Raw genomic sequence first — 12,148 nt, forward strand, 5'->3', positions numbered from 1 at the left:
AGGAAGTATCTTCATTTCTTCAGTTGCTTTGTATTGCCAGTTGTTTTACTTTGCCACTGATTAAGTACCCTGAGGCAAAATCGACATTTTAGACAATGGAGTTGTGTAATGTGAATCTGTCATCTAACTAATTTAAAAAAATTAGAGAAAATTAATGTATTATTAATGTAATCTTACTATATATATAAAAAATATATAATATATATATATTTTTTTACATGGTAGAATTATTAAAAGATTTTTTTTTCTAGTTTGGGAATATGGAGAGATCAGTGTTTTGGATTCTTACATTAAAATGTAATATACAATGTGCTTCAGAGAAAATGTCGATGTTGCACCCAGCATTGTTTCCTATAAGTGCACATTACAGCTGTGTCACGGTTCAACCCTATGGGATTCTCAGCTTCCTTCTATGGTAGAGACTGAACAGCTGTTGCTTGGTGTGAATTTCAGTTAGCGGGTATCGCCCATGTAGATGATTTAACTGGGGCTGCCTAACTGAAACGGCAACAATGTACAAATCTGGTCACCATGTCAGATCTTAGCCTGCTTGGACTGTGGGAAAGGGTGACGTTTTTTTCATGCTTATATGTTTAAATACAGACAAGCATGCATCTCTAAACTTCTCTCTAAATGTGTGTCTTTTTACTGGAAGGAGTTGAGTTGTCAGAAGTTTACTACTGGTTTGGAGTCATTCAAAGAAGGTTACTGAAGAAGAGCAAGGTTTTACTAAGGGAAACTTGAGTAGGCATGGCGACGTCCTTCACCAGAATTGTGCAAAGCAGATGCTGAGACCTGAGTCTGTAAACCAAACACAAGAAGAGACAAAACAAAACTTGTCAGACTGCCTTCATATCAAATACAAGCTTTTTTTTTACCAAGAAAGCAGAATGTTTGGCTGTGCTAAATTCTAGGGGTTTAAATGACCTCAGCAATGCTTTTCTGCATTGTTTGTTTAAAGGGACGTAGCTTTCAGCTACGGAAAGGTCCGGCTTAGTGTCCGTCAAGTCTGGTCATACAAATGCGGCAGTAAATCATGTTGCCATTTTGATGCGTGAGGATATGAAAATTTTCATAAAAGGGTCTTCTAAACTCACAATCCATGACAGTATTGAATACTGTCAATTAATGCTTGGTTTCACATAAAATGAAAGTCAAAAAGCAATTAGTTATGATTGTAAGAATACAACATTTTTTATCAAAGAATATAATTGCTATATGAGAAATGAAAAATATACAAATGCTTTGCCCTGTGAAAAATATATCCATTTGATATGCGGTGAGACTGCATTATCAGTAATATCCTTTTTTTTTTTAATTAGAAAATATACAAGTATGCATGATTAGTCAGTCAGGAAAAATATACTATTCAGTGTTTAGAAATAGAATGAATGCATGACTTTGTTATGGATTTTAAAGGTGAAAGGATTCCTCTTCTGACTGTTGTGGATGTTCTGTAGGCAAAATTCCTAATCTCTGTGTGAACGGTGTCTCTGCCCTGCCATGGGTCGGTACCCCATCCTGGGCTATTCTCTGCCTTGTGCCCATCGCTTAGGCTTGGATCCCGGTGACCCTGCGAAGGACAAGCAAGCACAGAAAACGGATGGACGTAGCAGTCATAGTGGCAACGTGCACAAAATTCACCCTTCCTTTCATTTCATTCACACCAGTAGCATCATTTTTTAACTGTCGTGTTTTTTAGAGACATTACGGCCCAGCCTTGTATAGGAACATGGTTGGCTATTGTTTGCTGACTCATTTGTTCTCTTTCAGGTAGTTTCCTCGTTAGCTGATTCTGCTTGATTATACACATGGGCAGGAGGCTTTATTACTCTTGGACACTGTAGCCCTAGAAGCAGCTCTCTTCTCGCTCCTTTTCCTGGCTCCATACAACCGTTTTTTTTTTCCGTTAGCCTATGAGCACAGTGTTTAGATGGTGTTTCTAGTTGTGCTTTGCCTTTACATACATGAACATCACTTCCACTGCCTCCCATCCAACACCTTGCTTTCACACTGATATACTGACGGACCATGCATGTCTTGTATGTTGCTTTAACGCGTAGCTTGTTAATAAAGGCTGGTTTGTATTTGCTTGGTGTGATTTTTCACTCTTTGCTGTGGCCTTGAGCCGGGTCACGTGAAAAACACATACCTGTCATTCGCAGGGAGGAAATTATGAAAAAGCAAGAAAAAAGCCACCACTTTTACTCAGAACAGTTTCTGGAAAAAAAAGTTATGCCCCACAGTCTACAGAATAGGTGGTTAGAATTTAGCTGAATATTACCGGTAAGTAGAACAAAAATGATGAGTCACGTATATGATATACAAAAATAACTTAATTTTCAGCTTTTTAATTGAAGGGTTGTGGGCTTTGGGCTCCCTGCTGGCATCCAGCTCGACCCCTGGCGGGTCACTTGAACCAGGGGACTTCAAACGTTCTGAAGAAGTGGAACATCCTGTCAGGGTTCACCTTCTCAACTATGTCCAGGAAGCTCAACTCTCTCCTAAGCCTCTTTCATTCGACTTCCCCTTTTGAGGGATCAGGAGCGGGGGTGCGCAGAGCACCGGTGCAGCAGGGGGTCCAGTGTCACATGGCAGAGATCCTGAAATCACTCCTTCTGAAGCGTGTGCACGTCGTGTCCTTTTGAGTCAGCCAAGAGGGAACGTTTGATTTTTACGGGTGCTGTGGGGATAGGATCGCCTCGGGGAAACCATGCCGTATAAGACCTAAAGTGTTACCATTCAGATGAAAATCCATAAAGCGATTTTAACTGCTAGTATGTTATCCAGTTGGCAATTGATGACACAATGTCACCATTGTAAGGTGGCGTGAAGTTAAAATCACAGAGACCTGCAGCTGTTTTGAAATAGAAACCGAACTGTGATTAGAAACAATGGTCACAGTGCAGTTACTCTGAACACTCCTGTAGTGCATGACTATGTCCCTGGCTTGGCATGCATGTAACTAAAGAAACTACAGTGAGCTTAAAGTTGTAATGAGCACACTAAAAACCAGGGCATAGGGGAAGCCTTGGCCACCAGATTCATATAACATCCATCCCTGGTCACTGGCAAAGTGGAAACACATAGCTATGTAGTATCCAGGATCACAGATATTTATCCAAAAGAATAAAACCTACTAACACACTGCAGCCTCACCTGCATCCCCATAGTAACACTGCTGGCCATTAGACAGCAGTTTAAGGCTTCATAAGCAGCCTGGATAATAGCAGGATCTCCACAGGGAACCTTCTGACACACCTGGCATTTATCATAAGTAGCAGTGTGATCTCTGAGAACCATGTTCTGCACCAAAGACACGTCCAAAGCGATGAGCCTCCATGATGAAGGCAGGAGAGTAACTCCTGCGACTCCAGTTCAGGTCCTTACAAACCATCTCACCTTCACTGAAGCTATAGATTATTCATCAGAAAGCGGAAAGAAAAAAACCCAAAGGAATCTGCTTATAGGCTTTGCCCTTTGAACTGACCACACAAAAATAATAAACCTGATTCATTGATGTGTATCTACACAGTCTGTCTGCGATTTCCTTTATTCTTTTAGTTTAAGTAACCCAGACTTTAATAAAAAGATATGCATGGCGTTATATTTATTATTCGTTACAGTATTTTCATATTGTATGAATTAGTTATTTCTTCCCAAATGAATGACAAAAGTCTTATTCGTGTCTTTCCAAACATAAACAGTGCTTGTTAGTATCAGCTGAGGGTAACTGGCTGTCTATGAGCCCAGACAATTAATTTCATTGTGTTTGTATAAATACAATTCACTTAAAATGCAGGGCGTGTATGTGTGTATCCTTTGCTGGGTTCACATTGAGGTGTTTAGGTGACACTTTAATCCCGAGCAGCACGCAGCTTTACACTCTTTAAACCCTTTACTACAGCGCTGCAGCTTGGGCACCTTGCTAAGGGGTTTTATAGAAGAACATCTCCTGGGACTTGACCCAGAAGTCTTCAGGTTAGTTTTTATTGCTGGGTAGGGGTCAAGGTTCCCATTGTTGGGATTAGGGTTATGCCCATAAAAAATTGATGGAGAGTCCCCATAAAGATATAGATGACTAATCTGTGTGTGTGTGTGTGTGTGTGAGCTGATATACCTTAGCTTATGGGGACACAATGTCCCCACAGCGTGATGAATATCCATCCTAGTTGTCATAGTTAGCATTAGCATTTTATTAGCATTTTTCCCATAGAAATGAATGAGTGATCCCCTTGAAGATATGTTTACCCGACGTGTGTGTGTGTGAGAGAGCGAGAGAGAGAGAGACAGAGAGACACAGAGAGAGAGAACAAAATACATTTCATACCACAAGTAAAGTCAAAGTGAGGGGATCAAACTGGACCTTTTGGACCTTCACTTTGGTGGGTGCTTGATTCCAGCCAGCAGATGTCAGTTGGCTTTAAGACTTGCTAAGCAGATGTGATGTGTGCTGTCCTGGAGAACAAGCTTTGGGGGGGGGGGGGGCTACTACAACAGATGTTCTGGCTCTGGAAATATTTTTCACATCCTTACACTTTTTGGTGTCATCCCATGAAATGCATACACAGCCGCGAGAAGGTGTCAGCTTCCTTTAAATGGAGGATTCCAGTTAATAAGTCGAAGTTTCTTTAGGGATGCCAGCAAGCTGTCACTAGATGTTGTGTAGATGACGTGCTGAGCAGAAAGACCAGTTTATTACCAGTGAGAATGGAAGCAATTTCGTGATACATTGTAGTGAAGGCAAAATCTCGAAAATCTGGTCATACAAAATATGCAAAAATTTATGCAAAAAATAAACATTTGCATGCAAATGTAAGTGAAATATTATGACATTATATTAACAGTGAGGCACGTATGATGCTTGAGGTTGCTTTTCTGGGTACATCTAGGTATTATATACAGATCATAAAACATCATATGATGTTTGTTCAGGCTGATTTCTTCAACTGCCCTGATCAGAATGACAAAAGACCAGAAAAAATAAAAAAGACTAAATTAATGTCTTTCACTGCCTGTCATCTTACCTCCTTTGTTGTAAATAATTATCAGCCCAATCATTCTCCATTTTGTTCTAAAAAGTTAAATCTGAGTGTTATTTTTAACATTGGGAGGCCTCAGATATCAACTTGAGTTTTATACTACTATACTACTACTACATTACTACATTTGTCATGGAAGCATCGCAACACACACACACATACACAGAGAGAGAGAGAGAGAGAGAGAGAGAGAGATTAACTATCTATATCTTTGCGGGGACTCTCAATTCATTTCTATGAGCATAATCCTAGTCCCAGCTATGACTATGGCTAGATTTTTAGCTTTTTGATTGCGAGTTTGTATAAAATTGAGTTTCCCCTTGAGGGGACCAAAACAATGTCACCACAAGGTCAAAATAACAGGTTTTTATCACATTCTGGGTACATTTGGTCCCCACAATACAATATATACATGACCACACATGCACACACACACTGTGAGTATAAGCCTTGTCATTTCGGAGGTACTCGGACCCAGACGTCTGGCTGTATTCCTGCCTATTTCTTCTGCATTCAACATGTCAGTTACAGGTACCAAATGCTGGCTTACTGAGTAACATATCCCAGACCTTGCCATCCACCACTTTTACAGTATAATCAACATAATGTGGTCATAATGTTTCGGCGTATCAATGTGTATACAGTACTGTGGAAAAGTTTTAGTCAAAGACAATGGTTACAGCTATTTATCTTGGTAGCAAGTGTATATCTTCTCAGAAACAAACACTATTTAATATTAGAACATATGCAAATTAAGATTAACACCACAAAAACAAGAATTTCTTCTGTTCTCCAAAAAGTTAATGATATCTTCCTGGGTAGCTATATGAACTTATTCATAGTATTAGCTATTTAATATTCCATTCATCCATCTTCCCACTGTTTATTCTGGTCAGGGTCATGGGGGTGTTGTTTGGAGCCTATCCAAGGCAGCACGGGGCAGGGGTACACCCTGGACAGGATGTCAGTCCACTGCAGGGTTACTCACAAAAACACACACTACCTTGCACTTGCAAAATCTTGCCATATTTATTCTGGGTGTTTAGTCAGAGAGTAAGGAGGTAAGGAGCATGTGCTGATTACAGCACGTTGGTGCATCCACCACACAACGAACCACCTCAGGGATGAGAACCTGAGTGCAGCCATGTGGCAGGTGGTACCTCAGCACCACACTAGTCCAAATGGACCAGTGTGAGTTTTTTTTGCAGTGGCTGGAGTGCCAATCCTGCCACCAACCCCCAAGTTAGAAGACCTCCTTACAGGGCTGGATGTAGGTTAACATCATACCCAGGATGAAGCAATTGCAGGTTAAAGGAGCTGTTCAAGGGCCCAATGGAGTAGGATCACTCTGGCATTGGTGGGATTCAAACCAGAGACCTTCCAGTTGCTGGCACAGAGTCACCACTCCACCGTTAGTTAGAGACTGAAGTCTGTTACTGTAGGTCCGTCTAATCCTTCAGAAAAAACTCACACTTCGCTATGGAGTAAGAGCATATGTTTGACGCACACATTTCTAAAAACTCCATGCAGCCATTTTCTTGGGTTTTAATGTTTTTTACTGAGACTTTCTTTAACGTACAAGGGAAAAATGTATATAAATTAACTTAACTCTTCTACACGGCAACCTCACAGTCGTGCACAAGCTCGGTCAAAAACTAATGTGCTCTTTAGCTCCAAAGCTGCGACTCCACAAACCAAAAAAAACAAGGTTCAAGCCGCCTATAACATTATCAAACAAATCAAAAATGGCATAGCCGACTGCGACAACCACTAGACCCGAACAAGCGTGTCAAAATAAAAGCGTAGACAGGCATTTCGAGCAAATGAGATACAATGCAATAAAACGCAAACCACAAATAGAAATTTGTCCATTACAGAAATGGCGCCAACAACATCATTTCTGATCAGTCGTGTTCATGCAAAGCAGCCATGTAACATATCATCTATCTTACTTTTTATACAACCAACTGCATAACATAACACTTCGAATGCCATCCTGGGGATCACAGGTTCATCCACCCGCCACCTAAACCTGTCACCCACTGGCTTCCGCTGGGTTTCCTCTCCAGGTTTTCTTATGAAGCAATCCTGTAAGCATTCTCATAGGCTAAGTCAAGCCTAATTCCATCTATATGGCTTAACAGTAATCATCTGGGCAGAAGTACAATGATTCAGGACCCAGTCTGATCTTAACTGGCATTGCATAGGAGACGTCGGACACACTTTACTTCAGGGGCTACAAATAATGTAGCATTATGCTATTACTTACAGTACTGTGCAAAAGTTTCAGTTAAAAGAAAAACTGAAAGCTGATTTTCTGGATTGTAAATGTATATGTGCTCAGAACAAAAACACATTTTGACATTAGAAAATGTGAGTAACAATAAAAAATATCAGGGATTTTTTCTGTTTTCCAAAAAGTTACTGGTATCTAGTTGGATGGCTAGATGAACGTCGCTTCAGATCCAAAACCTCTCCTCATGGGCACCTCAGCTGTTCACCACCAGGTCGCTTAATTAATTTAATTAGTTAAAAAAGCCAATGAGGAACTGATTAGCCCAGGGGTGGGCAATCTTATTCGCAAAGGGCCGGTGTGTATGCAGGTTTTCGCTGCAACTCCCTAATTAGGACACTAATTAGAGGACTGATTGGCTGAAGAATCCTCGCACCTGGGTTTGAACAGCTGACCTACAGGTTATCCCAAAAACCTGCATACACAGCGGCCCTTTGCGGATAAGATTGCCCATCCCTGGATTAGCCATGTGAGGTGCGCTAGTGCGTGTTTTGATTGTTGCTGCAAACAATGAGTTGCACTGGGAAGAGGAGCATTCTTTGACAGATATAATAATAAACCAATGTGATCATCTTCTTCGACTGCTTATTTCACTGCTTAAGATTCTTAGACATTACTATGTATAAATTCAGTTCAGTTCAATTCAATCATATTTGTATGCCGCATTTTCACAAACATTAAATTATCTCAAAGCGCTTTACATTATCCCTGCCCAAAGCCCCCAGTGAGCAAACCAGATGCGACAGTAGCAAGGAAAAACTGGAGGAAGGAACCTTGGGAGGAACCAAACTGAACGGGGGAGCACATCTTCCTACAGCGGGAGAATGAGAAGTTTATAAATGCACAAGGGTGTTAATGTCAAAGGGTTATTGTTGGGTGGGAACCTTCATGGGTCACATTGTCCGCCTGTTAAACGCATGCCAAACGTTTCTCCCATTTAGGTTTTAATACGCAGGCACATCAGCGGGCACCTTCAGGCATTGCTGGTCCCACACTTTCACGTATTTGTTCCCTGGACCATATGCAGGGCAGCACGAGCGACCCATCCCTGCCCTCCGCCGACCCGGCAGCCGGAGAGCGCACCCCGGTATTGCTGTCCCACCGGCCGGAGGGCGCGGCACGAGCGCTCATGTGTGACGCCGAGCTATATTGGGAGCTGGCTGACCGGCGCACCTGTTGCCAGGCTGTCGGCGCGGCGCGGCCTGGTCTTCCTCACCCTGGGGGGGTCACCGGGAGCTGGCCGAGCCGCCCACGAGTCACCACGTCTGCTTAACTGCGTAGAAGCCCTCAAAGCGAGTCCCTCAGACATGCCCGCTATGATCGGTCTCGCGGCTCTGCACGGAGAGAGACAAATAAGCCTCACGTGCTTGGGTTAAGGCAGGCCCCAGACCAGCGGCGGGGGCCTGGACATCCTCCCAGACTAGACATGGCCACACCGGGACAGGAGACAGATGTGGGAAGGAGAGGAAGTGCCTCCTCTTGTCACCTTTCCAACTTGGCAGTATCCGGCAGTAGCTGAGCCATTTTCGTCTGAATGGACTTAAATTGGCCGCCTGGTGAAGCAGTTATTTTTCTTAATTGGACTGAGGTCAGATTTTTACATTTGCAGTCCAGTAAAACAGGAAACCTTCAGTTAACCCTATGAACGCCATCACCTGTAGCTCGTTTTCAGCATTTCTGATCTGCTAATGCTCCCTTCATGATGTGTCTTTTATCCTCCTGGACATTTGCAGCTATATGGCCTAAAGTGTTAAAGCACATGGTTCTTTCCGGAACAAAAGTTTCTGCAAAAACCAGCATAGGCTCCTCCATGTTATTTCATGTGCGTCTACAGAGAAGCGTGACTCTTTGCAGAGGAATTGTCAGTGATCTGCTCTTATTTCAAGCCCTTTTATCCTGGAGTTTGAACATCACGATGCAGCACAAGGACAGTCTTTATATGTCTCTGAGTTCAGCATTGACAGAAGTAGTTAACAACCTGGATTCAGAAGCAGAGACGCTGGTTCAGAAATACCAGGGACTCTCTCCTGCTGCTATAGCCTTGAGCTGTGCGCTTAACCTGAATAGCCTCAGTGAAAATGTCCTGTATAAAAATATTAGAAAAACAAGCATGCAAGCTGTGTAATAAATGTGGAAGCTTTGAAGAGAAGTTTCTGCTCAGAAACTAAACTATATAATGTAGCCATTCTGTGATAGTCAGGTCCAAACTGGCAGGGAATGGAATCCACCAATTACTGTGGCATTTACCCACCCCCAACGTTCACCACCTTTAAAAATAATACTACCATTTGCGTTGATATCATGAGGGTTTGTTTGCTTAGCTGACCTAGTCCTCAGGACTTAACCAGTTGCCATTTTCTGTATGTATGCATGGATATTTACAGGCGAGATTCACCGAAATGTCTGTAGGGTGATACGGTTCTAGGGGATGGAAGCCAGACAGCTGTTTACATTCCATGCAAAACAGAAAAGAAATAATTTAAACCTAATTAAGTGTATACCCTGCACTAGATGAGCTTTTGCTAGATGGTTGCACAATTATGCATTACAAATGATGTTACAAACATATTGCATCACCTTGACCTCACTGTCTTTTGATGACGTTGGATAACCTTAGTGGAGAGCAGACTCTGGCTTCCACGTGAATGGAGAGCTCACCACTGGCTAGCCTTTAACACAATGTTAGCTTCCAAACCAAAGCTGGCAAAGGTTTGGCAAACACCATATAAAGGTGCCTCTGTGATGTGCAGCTAGGCCAGGTTCTATCAGTTAACCAGATCCAAAGACCTTAACCACCGCTGGTTATCCTTCTGTGGGGGGGCTGCACAGTTAGATCGAGAGCTGGGAGATGGGGATATTTTGAGGGAGGGGTAAGAAAATACAGGGAAGGATTGCATCCCAGCATACAGCTAGAAAATGACAGAAGCAGGGGTGGACGACTGTCAGAGTGTCCCGCTCACTCCACGTGCAATTAGTGACACGCTGCTATCTTCAGTTCACAGTGCGAGGTGACAGCGTTCATCAGAAGCCCTGTCTCTCCCCCCCCCCCCCCCCCCCCCCCGCCTTCCCGGCCCGTCAATCATCATCTCAAAAGGAGGCAGACATCTGAGAGCTTGTCGGTGGACTTTCAGTCAGTAATGGCATAAAATGAAAAGGTACTCTAGAACAAAATAAAAAATAGTAGCTGAGCCATAAGGCTGTTTATCAGTAGTATCAAAAGAGCAATAAAATTCCCAAATGGGTTTTGTAAGCATCAGTCTTACATTCCCACACAAAGTATTGATAAATGTGATTTGTCTTTATGTTACGCCTGTTGTCCACGTCTTGCATGACATGACAGGAAAAGAAGATGAATGGAATGTGTGGTATGATATATAGGGCCATACTATTTCACAACTGGTCTGAAGAGATTGCGATTCTAGCAGGGATGCCCAGAATTGATTAGCAGTGGTGTCCATCCTCATGAATTGATTTCATATAACCTTAATCTACTCCCTCTGTCTCATAGACATGTGCTGTCCTCTCCCGTAGGGGTCAAAAGGCCCTGATGGGGTGATTAATACTGTACTCTGTTGGGTATTTAAAGCAGGATCCCACTGTTGTCTTTAACTCAAGGTCTCAGTGGGGTCTTTAACACAGGAAGCTATAGTCTTTAAATGGGGATCCCAGTGGGATATTTAGCAAAGGCAAATTATAGGGGTCTTTGATTCTGGATATCAGTGGGATCTTTTACTGAGGATCCTAGTGGGCCTCCACCATGGTTAATTGAGTGTGCCATACCAACTTCCTCCATCAGGTGGCGCTCTCCCAGGACGATCTATGCAATAGATGCAATCTATGCACACTCAGCGCTGCAGGTCTTCACACCCGTGACAAACAGTCGCAGCCAGAGGTCCCTTCACACATGGATTCCCGCAGTGGAGGAAATGCCCAGCTCCTCGAAGGTCATTATGCAGGACGGGATCGGCGCCATGAAGCCGTGTTTCACTCCACTGCTTTCCAGCGAGGGGATAATTAGCTGGTCAGATTTACACGCGAGCCCGGTGGCGAGGAGGCCAAAGCTGCTTGCAGGGGGGCTGCTGGGGGGGATTGCTCATGCTCTCGATGGGGAGGCGAATTGAGCCACTCGCCCTGGCATTCCCCCATTGTCATTCCTCTGTGGGTCTTCCAGAACTTAACACTTTTATGACACTGGGCCCCAAACATCTTTTCAACAGATGCTTTGCATCACCCTGTGACATTTAAAAAGTGGCATCATTTCATTTTATTTCATTCAGGGCCCACCCTACTGCAAACAGACATCTGCCGTTTATCAGATCGTGTTAATCTCTCCCTGGTGACATCACACCGGGACTCTCATTACAATGACGATGATCAGTAGTTTAAATGGCTCAAGGCATTGTTGTGTTCAGGACTAGGTCATTAATAAACGTTAAAAGGTGAACTTCTTAAGTCCATCGTTATCCAGCCCCTAATTTCTGACTTTGACAGTTCCATGTGTATCATACAGAGGTCTGTGTGAGGGAATCATGGGAAAGCAGATGCAGTGAACATGGAGGAAACAGGTGTTAATCTTCCTCTCCATCGCCCCCAGTAGGATGCAGTATGAACTGCGTGTCTGAGCTGTACTGTGCCACGTGGCTCAGCTGCTGGCCAGTGTTCTTATTCCTTGCAGTGTCTGCACATCCTCCCCTGTGATTCTCAGGTTTTCTCCAGCAGTTGAAAGACATGCGCTGCAGGTGAATAGCTGTCTCTGAATTGCCGTGAGCGTAGGTCTGTTTGCCCTGTGATGTGCTGGGATCCTGTCTAGTGC

Source organism: Paramormyrops kingsleyae, chromosome 1 (genome assembly GCF_048594095.1).
Source record: "Paramormyrops kingsleyae isolate MSU_618 chromosome 1, PKINGS_0.4, whole genome shotgun sequence".
In the NCBI taxonomy this organism is placed as follows: Eukaryota; Metazoa; Chordata; class Actinopteri; order Osteoglossiformes; family Mormyridae; genus Paramormyrops; species Paramormyrops kingsleyae.